This window comes from Solanum pennellii, chromosome 8 (genome assembly GCF_001406875.1).
Source record: "Solanum pennellii chromosome 8, SPENNV200".
NCBI lineage: Eukaryota > Viridiplantae > Streptophyta > Magnoliopsida > Solanales > Solanaceae > Solanum > Solanum pennellii.
Window position 1 is genome coordinate 15,085,362 of NC_028644.1, and position 13,380 is coordinate 15,098,741.

The window sequence follows — 13,380 nt, forward strand, 5'->3', positions numbered from 1 at the left end:
AATAAATCATTTTTTGAGTGCGGAGGGTATAGAATAAGAGTATGTGTACATTAATATTGAGTCAACGCCTTAATTGGTTTGTAAAATTTTTGAAGTCACTCGGAACAAAGCATTAGACACGTCCCATGGACCTATCTTGTCAACTTAGGAGTGGCAAGCCCGAGATTACAAAGTGACGTCTAGGATGTCTGGTATATTGGAATTGCAGCTATGGATTGGGGGACGCCTAGTCATGAACCTCTAAGTGATGATGAGTTCACGACGGATGAGGCGATGGATGAGGAGGACGATGTTTATGTTGTGGGTAAGGAGACAAATGCATTGATGGTTTTCGTGATGATGACGAGTCTTAGAGACTTGATGGAGTATTCCTACCTCAATACTTTGTTTTATTTATTGTAACATACAAAAAAATATACCTGCCTAGTGAAGACCCTATTATGTTTTAAAGATTAGGTATAGGGGGTAAATAGGCATCCCAATGCCAAATATTTAGAAATATTGGGCATATTAGAAAATATTGACTTAAAGGGTGTTAGCCCATTTTCTATGTATTAACAAGCTAGTCGAAGAAATGTACCTATAATGAAGACCCTAATCTAAAAAAATATATTTTCTAGTATTTGCACATTCGGTGCGAGGCATCCAACTGTCAAGCCTAGGCACCATAGCGCATGATCCATTAAAATGGGCATGTAGATTAAGCACTGCCCAAGGACATAATGAGGATCATTGGGACAATGAGTAAACATTCCAAATGAACCCCCAAGAATAGTTAGTTAGGAAAGTACACATAACAAGATATGAGCAGCAACACATGTGCAAGAATTCAGTTAGGGTAGTTAGGGATGTTAGAGGAAGGCGCACATGTGGGGGTCAAGTAGGGCTGAGCTTCATAAAAAATTCTACGGTCTAACTAACTTACCTAACTAGTTATCTAACCTAGTACTAACCGAAATAAACTAACCAAGGGACGCAATAACCTAAGACACAACCGGGTTACACTAACCTAGTAAATAGTTGAAGAAACATCTTAGTACCTAACCTAGGATGGTCCAAATGGTTAGTTATGGACCTAACGAGTTAAGGGTACTTTAGTAATTACCCTAGGTCACCGAATTAATTAGATTAGCAACTTAATTAATTAATTTAAATGGTCAAACCAAAATTCGTACACTAGACAAGCAACTAACTAAGAAATATCCTAGTACCTAACCTACGATGGTCCAAAGGGTTAATTATGGTCCTAGCGACTTAAAGGTACTTTAGTAATTACCCTAGAGTTCCCTCCTCTTCTAATATTTATCGTGTCATGTAGAGAATTGACATTTTGTGTTAATCTAGCATCTAACTTCCTGTGATTTTGATATAATCTTGGGTATGTATTGGCTCCATAAGTGTTATCCTACCATAGACTATCGAAACAGGGTAGTAAGGTTTCAGTTTCCAAATGGGTTAGAGTTGAAACGGGAAGGGCGTGGTGCAAATCCAACAATCCAAATAGTTCCAATATCAAAGCCAACAAGATGTTATCTAAAGGGTTAGGAGCCGATGAGAACCTTACTTTCGAAGAGGTTCCCATTGAAATTTCAGTTCGCTAAGTGAAATGGTTGAGGAACAAAGAGTTGGCCTCCGCTAAGCTGTTATTGAGGAACCACCTTGTTGAGGGAGTGATACGCTCAAACATACTTCTTAAATAAGAAGTAAAGCGGTCGTGTCAAGTAAATAACCCAACTAGTGAGGTTGGGATCGTTCCCACGAGGAAAATAGTTTAGACTTAACTTCAATCTATTATTACTATTGTTCAGTCAATTACTTCCTTGGAAAGCAAAAATGATAAAAAGAGGGGTTTCTATTCCTAAATAAATGAAAATAACTAGCGAAATAAAAGGAGACAACTAAATGCTTCGAATGTTGGAGTTTAATCAATTAATCAAAGTAACTAGGGTTTACGTGTTCCCCACAGGTTCATAACTTGATAAGTCTAACTAAAACAATTCTTTTCTAATATCTTTTATGCAAAGTGATAAGTTATGTATTTCTAAATCCTTGGTCCGGCATCTAGAAAATTTCACTCCGCACCTTGGTCGGGCTACTTGTGTTGCTATCCTAACCCTTATCTTTACCTCATATTAAGCATCGTATTCGATATTTGACTAAGTTATTACCTCGTACCAATCAATACTAGGCTATTAGATAGCATACACTAAATCTATGTTGTTAATTCTTTTCTTATTATCTACCTCCTTGGTCTGGCAAGTATCATTAAGGAGAGTTCTAACGTTGGCCATCCATTAAAAATACTTCTAAGCGAAAGAATTATCAATACATGCAAGAAACTATTCTTGAATTGTTATTTTAGTTAGGTTTTACCTCATTATTTGCCTATGATTCCCGCAACCCTAGTTATTGAGTTTAGTTACCCATAGTCATAATCACAATATTCAAATATATGGTATAAGAATTCATGTACTTACTTCAATGAGAAAGAGTAAAATCCGAAAGTTCGCTTGATAATCAACAAAAATCACCAACAATCAATTAAAAGAATCTCAAAATAATCATAAATCTAACAATAATCAAGGGCCTAAAAAAATAATCCAGACTCTAGCCTCAAAAACGAGGTTTTTTGAACTATTTATAGAAAATAAAAACCTAATAAAAACGAGGTCTGTCAAAATGCGGTTGGGTCAACGGACCTCGCGAAGGATCGTCGTGGTCACGATGGGCCGTCATGGATTTCGTCGTCCCATACTTGTGCAATTTCTTCTGCTGCTCTCTTCATTACCCTCGACGACAGGTATAATGGATCGTCAGTGGCACAACGGTCCGTCGAGGGTCTCCGTTCCAAAATACTTGAACTCTTGGAATATGGGTACAGGGACTACTTCTCTGAACTTCATGACGAACCTGCAGGATGGACCGTCATGGACACGACGGTCTGTCACGCTTTCCGTAACCCCACACTTGGTCAGACTTCCCCATCTTCCTTCAGAAACTGCACTACGCTGCCACCTACGGACCATCACGAGCATGACGGTCCGTCACAAGCTCCGTAGGTGGTCTCTTCTGCATTTCTTCACTAAAAAACCTCCGCATTCATCTTTGGACAGATTTCCTGCAAATAAGGAGAAACTTATATAAAAATTAGCACAAAAAGTCTTTTGGACACACTAAACATAAGGAAAAAGTATTAATAATATCGTGAAACCACGGTATATCAACACCCTCAACTTAAATTCGTTGTTTGTCCTCATGCGACGCACTATGACTCAATACAAAATCTTTGTACAGTAGTATCCATGTTTTATCCTTTGCAATCATTTGGCTATCAATCTCGATTAATCTCATCATATTTATGGATGCTGTTACTATTAGGCTTGAATTATGTGGAATCAGACCATGATACAGACTCACCACGCGCTAACACCTATCCTCTTCAATTTCTCAGCGAGGTGCTAATATTTCCGGTACTGAAACTAGTGTCCTCACTTCGAAACAAAATCCTCATTTTTCACACAATGATTTAAACTTGCGTAAAAGGATTACTTTTCAACACTCACTCTCAGAACAAATTCACACTCATTCATAACTATTGCCATAAGCTTGCCCTTATTTTCACTGCTTTAAGTTCGCTATACAATTCTTAGGATCATCATAGGACTTTCTTAGCTTGTAACACAGGCTCAGGGTCAGCTAGGGTATATTTAGGTATACTTTAGTGACTTTTTGCCCTCATTGACACATTGGCTAAACATACCATTTTCTATCATTTTATTTTTCCCAGTTTCCCATATTCATTCACCTTGCTATTTTCCCTTTTTTTCATTTGTGTAAGTGACTCTCTTCTTTTCTTGCTTGTATTTCTTGTAATTTTGTTTTTTTGTTTTTTACTTATCTTTCAACTAATTCTTGAGTCACTTTACTTTTGTTCTTTCTCTCTCTTTGTTCTTTCAACCACACTTTCTAGTGCATTACTCATAATAGCCACCCTCAACTCATGGCTTTGCCATGAGTCAAAGTACACATTACCCAATGTTGGGTCAGGGCCATAAAAAAGTGGTTTACTACATTAGCCACCCTCAACTTATGCTTTTTGCATAAGCTGAGGTGCACATGTCCAATGAGGGACCAGGGCCAACACATTATTCCCAGAAAAGATCAGTTGGGGTGAAAATGAAAGGTCTAATTTAAGCTCGAATCATTTGGATCAAAGAAGGATAAATTTCATTTCTTTTTCTTTTATTTAGGTAAAAAGGGGTTATATTGAATAAGGGCCTATGATTCTTTCCTAATTGTCTATTACAGCTTACTTTTAGCATGACTAACCAGGCAAGTTCTAGCTCAGTACAAATAGTGGACTATTGAAATCTTGATCACACTCACTTGACATCTCATCACTCCACCAGATTATCAGACACCTAGTTCTAATTTTAGAATAGGGTCATGCAGTGGTGTACCTCTATGTCATGCTTAGAGTTACATATTTATCAATTATTATGCCTATTCATGCATCATTTTCAATTTTATCAGGATATCATTTTAGCCATCATGCTCCAGAATTAAACTATATACACAAGATATAGACATGCCGGTTCAACAGAAAAAGTAATAAGTCTCTTGGGGAAAAAGAACACAGGCAAGAAAACCCCAAAAGAAGATAGTGTATTAGGCTACTCAGATTTCACCCTAGCACTCACTTTCCATTTACCCCACCCCAACAAAAATACATGCAATTATCCCCAATAAATAAAAAAATGAAATACTAGAGTGGTAGGTGAAGCAAACCTGGGGTGCAAAGCGCCGACAATCAGCACGGACTGTTGTGATTATGACAGTCCGTCGTCGATGTCCGTCGTTGGACACTTAAAAAAATCGAGACCCTTAGGAGAGGAGTCTCTGACGGTCATGACGGTTATGCAGGGCGGACCGTCGAGAGTATTACGACGGACCGTCAAGAGTATGACGGTCCGTCGTAGATGTCCGTAGGAGGACACTTAGAAAACGTGAGAGACCCTTAGGAATAGGGTCTCTAACAACCAGAACGGTTTATGTCCTTTGGTGACTGTTGTAGAGTGATTTTCTGCAGAATTTCCTGGTGATGTGCCTGCAAATTTAAAACCCATTAGTAGAAAATGCTACCATTACTAGAAAAAGAAAACTATAAGTATTTGGTTGCCTCCCAACAAGCGCCTGATTTAAAGTCGCGGCACGTCTGAGGACACTTGATTACTCAACCTTCATCAAGATGGTATGCCTCTATCACTTCATTCACCGATGCAGTATGTCCAAAATAGAGTTTTATTCGTTCTCTATTCGCCTTAAACCGCACTCCCTCCTTGGTTTTTAACTCAACGGCTCCATGAGGGAATACTTGCGTAATCAAGTAAGGGCTAGTCCGTTTGGAATTGAGCTTGCCCGGAAGCCAATGTAACCTTGAACTGTCTAAAAGCACCAAATACCCAACCATAAACTCTTGTTTTTCACTTTTTTGTTCCTTCTACTTCTTCATCTTTTCTTTGTGGGATATGACGGATATCGATTGGAGCTCACCACTCTGCCTCATGGACCTACAAATGTTGAAGGTCGCTCCTTCATTGTTCAACCGAAATTTCATTTTCCCCTTTTCCATATCAACTAAGGCTCTATCTGTAGCAAGGAATGTCCTCCAAAGAATAATAGGCACTTCAAAATCGACTTCAAAATCAAGAATAAAAAAATCTGCCGGAAATGTGAATGACTCCACTTTTACTAGCACATCATGGAGTATCCCTATAGGCCTTTTCACTGTTCGATCATCCATCAGTAGCCGCATCGCTGTGGGTTTTGGGTCACCCAAATCCAACTTCTTGTAAATCGAGAGGGGCATGAGATTTATGCTTCCCCCCAGATCACATAATGCTTTCGCAAAATATAATGACCCGAATGTACAAGGAATAGTGAACGCACCGGATCTTCTTTCTTTTGTACGAGAGATCTTGTAGCAATAGCACTACAATGCTATATTCTATCATCATCCTCGAAAGTGACCGATCTTTTCTTTGTAACCAGATCTTTCATAAACTTGGCATAACCGGGCATTTCTTCTAGAGCCTCTACCAAAGGGACATTGATAGAAAGCTGCTTCAGCATTGTTATGAAACGCGGATATTTACCATCCTCTGCCTTTTTCACTAATCTCTGAGTGAAGGGTGGTGGTGGTCTAGGCATGGGAATTACCTTCATAAGGACTTCTGCATCTTTTCCAGTGCTCTCCTCTGCTTCACCACTACCCTTTACCACCTTACCATTATCTTTTCTCAACTTTTTCCCATTAGACGGCATACGTGGGTCAATGGTTTGCTTACCACCACGAGTAGTGATTGCCATATAGTGCGCATCATTTTTCAGATTTTGGACAGTGTTGCTAGGAAGAGTGCCCAGTTTCAGTGTGTTCACTGTCGCAGATAATTGGGCCATTTGTAACTCGATCTGCTTAATCGATATTGCATATGTATCGACTTTTTGCCCAATACCTGCTAAATCACACCTTAACTCTTTAATGTGCTCATCACTAGCATCGAACCTCCTCATCATTTTGTGCAACATATCGTCAACTCGTGCCATACTATCTCCACCATCCCTAGGAGTAACTTCACGATTTTGAGGAGGGACATAGGGCCCATTCCTATCATTTCTGTTACCATAGTTACCCCTGTTGATGTTGTTGTCGCGGTTGTATTTTCCATCTCGGACATAATGACCCTCACGGTTATAGTTACCATAGATCCGACCTTGGTTCCCTTGACCTTGGCGCGAATTATCCAGGTTTGAGCCTTGGGCGCTCGATCGGAAACCCCCCGTCTGCTCATTTACTGCATAAGAGTCCCCCGCATAATAGCATTCATCATTAGATGGTGGTGGTTTAGGCAAGTAGTTAACTGCATTTATCTTTCTGCACCCCAGGGATATGTTTTAGTACCAACCCAAGCTCAGTTCTCATCTGAGCCAGTTCTTCACGAATCTCATCTATGGCTGGATTGTGAGTGGACTGCACTGCGAAGGTATTTCTCCCGGTATCTGACTTCCTAGTACTCCATGCTTTATTATTCCAGGAGATTTTCTCTAATTTTTCAGCAATCTCAGCATAAAGACATTCCCCATAAGATCCAACTGCTATAGTGTCCAACACCGCTTTATTATTATCATCCTGTCCCTGATAGAAGTATTCCTTCAGTGACTCATCATCTATACGGTGATTTGGGACACTTCTCAAGAACAAGGTGAATCTATCCCAAGAACTACTAACTGACTCTCCTGGTAGTGCCACAATGTTGTTCACTCTGTCTTTGTGGTTTAGTTTTTTAGAGACCGGATAGTAGCGTGCTAAGAAAACATCCCTTAGTTTGTTCCAAGTGAAAATTGAGTTGTACGGGAGCTCAGTGAACCATATAGCAGCCTGTACCGTCAGTGAGAGAGGAAACACTCTGAGCCCTATTACATCCAAGTCCAAGTCAGGCCTCCCTACACAGCTTTTACACACTTCCCTTACCTTAGCTATATGGGCATGTGGATCCTCAGAAGGTAGCCCTGAAAACAAACCTCTGGCAGTGAACATTTTCATCAGGCTACTAGTTACCACAAAGGTGTGGCCTGGTGGTAGAGGAGGCAAGACAAGTGGCCCATCGGAGTCTTCTATGTTATCATAGCCTCTGTAGTATGCTTGGGGCCGTGGAGCGGGATTTTGTCCCCTCTGTTGGTGTTCACCCGAGGCATCGGGTAACAACTGACCATGAACATCAACCGGAGTTGGGATGTTCTGGTTTGGATCATCATCATTAATTCACAAGTTTCGATTCATCTTGCGTAGTGTACGCTCTAATTTGTGATCGTAGGAATCTAAAATAATAAAACAAAGTAAAATCAAGAAAATATCAACTAAACTATAGTAATAAGTTTAAGTAATCTAAAAGCTACTTTCCCCGGCAGCGGAGCCAAAATTTGATACGCTCAAACTTACTTCTCAAATAAGTAGTAAATCAGTCGTGTCAAGTAAATAACCCAACTAGTGAGGTTGGGATCGTTCCCACGAGGAAAATAGATAAGACTTAACTTCAATCTATTATTACTATTGTTTAGTCAATTACTTCCTTGGAAATCAAAAATGATAAAAAGGGGGGTTTCTATTCCCAAATAAATGAAAATAACTAGCGAAATAAAAGGAGACAACTAAAAGCTTCGACTGTTGGAGTTTAATCAATTTATCAAAGTAACTAGGGTTTACGTGTTACGTGTTCCCCACATGTTCATAACTTGATAAGTCTAACTATAACAATTCTTTCCTAATATCTTTCATGCAAAGTGATAAGTTATGTATTTCTAAATCCTTGGTCCGGCATCTAGAAAATTTCACTCCGCACCTTGGTCCGGCTACGTGTGATGCGATCCTAACCCTTATTATTACCTCATATTAAGCATCGTATTTGGTATTTGACTAAGGTATTACCTCGTACCAATCAATACTAGCCTATAAGATAGTATACACTAAATCTATGTTGATAATTCTTTTCCTATTATCTACCTCCTTGGTTCGGCAAGTAGCATTAAGGCGAGTTCTAACGTTGGCCAACCGTTAAAAAGACTTCTAACCGAAAGAATTATCAATACATGCAAGACACTATTCTAGAATTGTTATTTTAGTTAGGTTTTACCTCATTATTTGCCTATGGTTCCCACAACCCTATTTATGGAGTTTAGTTACCCATAGTCATAATCACAATATTCAAATATATGGTATAAGAATTCATGTACTTACTTCAATGAGAAAGAGTAAAATCCGAAAGTTCGCTTGATAATCAACAAAAATCACCCACAATCAATTAAAAGAATCTCAAAATAATCAAGAATCTAACAATAATCAAGGGCCTAACCAAATAATCCAGAGTCTACCTCAAAAACGAGGTTTTTCAAAGTATTTATTGAAAATAAAAACCTAATTAAACAAGGACTCTATTTGTTGGAAATCTGTCAAAACGTGGCTCGGTCAACGGACCTCGCGACGGATCGTCGTGGTCACGACGGACCGTCATGGATTCCGTCGTCTCATACTAGTGCAATTTCTTCTGCTGCTCTCTTCATTACCCTCGACGGCATGTATGACGGATCGTCAGAGGCACAACGGTCCGTCGAGGGTCTCCGTTCCAAAACACTTGAACTCTTGGAATATGGGTACTGGGACTACTTCTCTGAACTTCATGACGAACCTGCAGGACGGACCGTCATTGAAACGACGGTCTGTCACGCTTTCTGTAACCCCACAGTTGGTCAGACTTCCCCATCTTCCTTCAGCATCTGCACTACGCTGCCACCTACGGACCGTCACGAGCATGACGGTCCGACACAAGCTCCGTAGGTGGTCTCTTCTGCATTTCTTCGCTCAAAAACCTCCGCATTCATCTTTGGACAGATTTCCTCCAAATAAGGAGGAACTTAAATAAAAATTAGCACAAAAAGGCTTTTGGATACACTAAATTATGGAAAAAGTATTAATAATACCGTGAAACCACGGTATATCAAGGGGAAACATGGGGGGCCGAGGCCGATATGAGGTCCCATTACCCTCACTTATTTAGTTATTGAGGGTACATATACTCTTACTTAGTCCAATTTCGTTAATGAGACTTTAAATATTAGTGCATTAGGCGGTTTTTGTGTTCTAAGTCCATAACAGTGTATCTTATACATGCACTATATGAGTTTAAATGAGTTCATGCTTGCATTCATGTTGCTATTTTTATATAGCGTAGACATGATTTTTTTGTTGCATGAGGTGTGTTATGCGTTAATTTAAGTGTGATTGAGAAGGAAGTTCCTCAATCTCAAATATGAAGCTTCAGATAAGCTTGAGTAATATGCATCATCCAGAATGAGTGTCAATCAGAAATTTAGAAATAGTAAAATTTCAAGTATGTTAATGTTTTTTCGAAATTACCCTCTTTGATTTAAAATGATATGTAGTGTCATTCGGGGACGAATTTTCCTAAAGGGGGGATAATGTAAGATTCCAGAAAATATACCCGTGTAGTGAAGAGCCTATTAAGTTTTAAAGAATGGGTATTGGGGGTAAATAGGCATCCCAATGCCCAATATTTAGAAATATTGGGCATATTAGAAAATATTGTCTTAAATAGTGTTAGCCAATTTTCTATGAATTAACAAGTTTGTCCAAGAAATGTACCTACAATGAACACCCTAATCTAAAAACATATATTTTGTAGTATTTCCACATTTGATGTGAGGCATCCAAGTGTGAAGTCTAGGCACCATAGCACATGACCAATTAAATTGGGCAAGTAGATTAAGCAGTGCCCAAGGACATAGTGAGGATCCTTGGGACAATATGTAAGCATTACAAATGAACCCCCAAGAATAGTTGTTTAGGAAAGTACACACAATGACAATTGAGCAGCAACACATGTGCAATCATTCGTTTAGGGTGGTTAGGGAAGTTAGGGGCAGGCGTAAATGTGGGGGTCAAGGGCTAAGTTTCCTAACTAACTCTAGGATCTAACTAACATACCTAAATAGCTAAATATCCTAGGACTAACCGAAATAAACTAACCAAGGGACCTAACAACCTAAGACACAGCCGGGTTACACAAACCTAGTAACTAGTTCAAGATACATCCTAGTACCTAACCTTTGAATGGTCCAAAGGGTTAATTATGGTCCTAATGAATTAAGGTTACTTTAGTAATTAACCTAGGTAACCTAATTAATTGAATTAGCAACTTAAATAATTATATTAAATGGTCAAACCGAAATCCTTACACTAGACAAGTAATTATCTAAGAAACATCCAAGTACCTAACCTAGGATGGTACAAATGGTTTGTTATGGTCCTAACGACATAAGGGTACTTTAGTAATTACCATATGTCACCTAATTGATTAAATTAGCAGCAAAAATTAATTAGTTTAAATGGTCAAATCGAAATCCTTACACAAGACTAGTAACTAATTAAGAAACATCCTAGTACCTTATTTGGGATAGTCCAAAGGGTTTGTTATGGTCTTAACAAACAGGGGTACTTTAGTCATTATGCTAGGTTACCCAATTAATTAAATTAGAAACTTAATTAATTAATTAAATTGGTCATAACTGAAACCACTAAGCAATTTCCAGATTTCAGTTATGTCAAGTGTTCCTCTAATTTTAGTCAATTTAGGATGGGCATTTTAGTAATTAACTAATTTATTTATTTAATTAACTTAATTAGCCTAAAGTTAAATTATTCAACATCAGTTCAGAAGACCTAAAACCCACGATCATTAACTTCGAAACGGGACTCAAAGGTAGCAAGCAAAAAAAAAGTAGAAAGCCAAAGGTTCTCTTAGGCGATTTCAAGGTATCCTTCAAGGGCTTCGTGCAAGGTGATTTTTGTAGATTCAATTCTACATAAGGTATGGGTTTTCTCTCATGGAATTATTCCTCCAAGCGTCTTTTCAAACTCTTCAAAACTCATGACTTTCGAAACTATAGGGTTGTTCCCAATGACATTGTTGAACGTCTATCTCCCTAGTTATCCTTGTTTTCGATTCTAATAAGTATGTAGATGTAAATCTCGAACATGTTGTTGGTATGTTGTGCTAACTGATTTTTATATGTAAGTTTATTTATTTGTTAATGACTAATGAGGCCTATAGATTGGATTAGAATGATTGAGGGTTAGTTACACGAATTAAGGAATGATATAATGTTCACTTGTGTTTCGAGAATATGAAATTACTATGAAACGATTATGAAGTTTAGTTACTGCTAAAATGTTAAAGTTTCGACTTGTTTATGTTGAGGGATCACTATATTACATTCATGAAACTAATTAATTTGGTTAGTGATTACATAATGAAAATAGTTTAAGTAAAGCTTGGTTGATGCCAATAAATTGGCTAACAATGTTTTGCCCAAAAAGTTGAATGAAATTGGCTTATAATGTTATTTTTAAATAATGAAAAGAATTGGCCAATGTAAATTATGATGTTTCTTGTAATGCAAAAAGTTGTTTGCTCAACATGATAGATTATTATAATGTATTTCTGAAGTAATTGACATGGCTAGTGATAAGGTTATTACAAGTAACTAGTGAAATTGTGATTTATGCCAATAAATTGTCTAGAAAACTATGTCCAATCATATTAATTCCAAATCATGTAGAGTCAAACCAATTTCTAGATCAATCAACTCATAACATAGGGTATGCCAATCAATAAGATATGTCCCAACATACCCTATCCACACGAACTTGTGAATGTAATAGCATTGAATAAGTAGATACAACTTTCATAAAGAATCAAAGCTAGTAAATTAATCTACAATTCCAATTCAACTTCATTGATTGTCCAAACAAGTCATTGAATTGTTCTTTTAAGTTAATCAAAGGCTAAAAGTTCAAGTGTTTAGTCAAGGTTCGCCTCATGCCAATAAATCTGCCTACAACATTATTTCCAAAATATGTAATAAAATTGGTCAATGACTAAGCCATACCAAATTAAGCATGACCGATTTAACTCATTGAATTCATAACCAAGGGTATTCCAATTTTTAGGACATGTCCCAACATACCCTTTCCAAATGAACTATGAACATGGTAGATACATTGAACAAAGTTCTTAATGGTTATAATGAATGTTATAAAGCTACCAAAATAAATTAAACGTGTTAAGGTGAGAAATAACATAAATAAAATTCTTTGAATTATGAAAGTAACCAGAATGGGGTGTTAAAGGAAGTGAGAAAAGTCTCACTTACACCAAAGAAAACTATGTTAAAGATACTCACATATGATGGTGTGAAAAATCATGAGACAAGTCTCTTTAAAATCAAGATGATAATGTGAGGTTAAATTAACATTTCATCAAGTAAATAAAGTTATAACCGGTTATCCAAAGAGTTAAGTAATCCTCATAACTAGAAGCAAGCTTCCATAATGTTTGAGTAAACGCTAAAAGATGTAAAGAAAAAGAACTTGAGCAAAGCACCTATAGACTAGCAATGAGCTTGTGCCAGCACATGTATGCCTCATGAGATAAGTCTACCACAAAGGTGGATAAGTAGTCTCCGTATGTCTCCAAGTCTCGAACTATGTTGACATCATAGGAACTAGGCAGTGGAATTCCACCTAAGCGAGCTACGTATGATGTGGTTTCACTTTGGCTAGTGATTCCACCTCTTTTCGGTGTGGGGAAGACACCGGATTTCATGTTTAGCTCACATGATCTATGTCGGTTAAATGTTCAAAGAAAGTATTAGGTTTACTTTAGTCGTCAACCACCGCTTTTCGGTGTCGGGAGAACACTGGACTTGGTTTCACTTTAGCGGCCCCTTTTCTGTGTGGCGCAGACA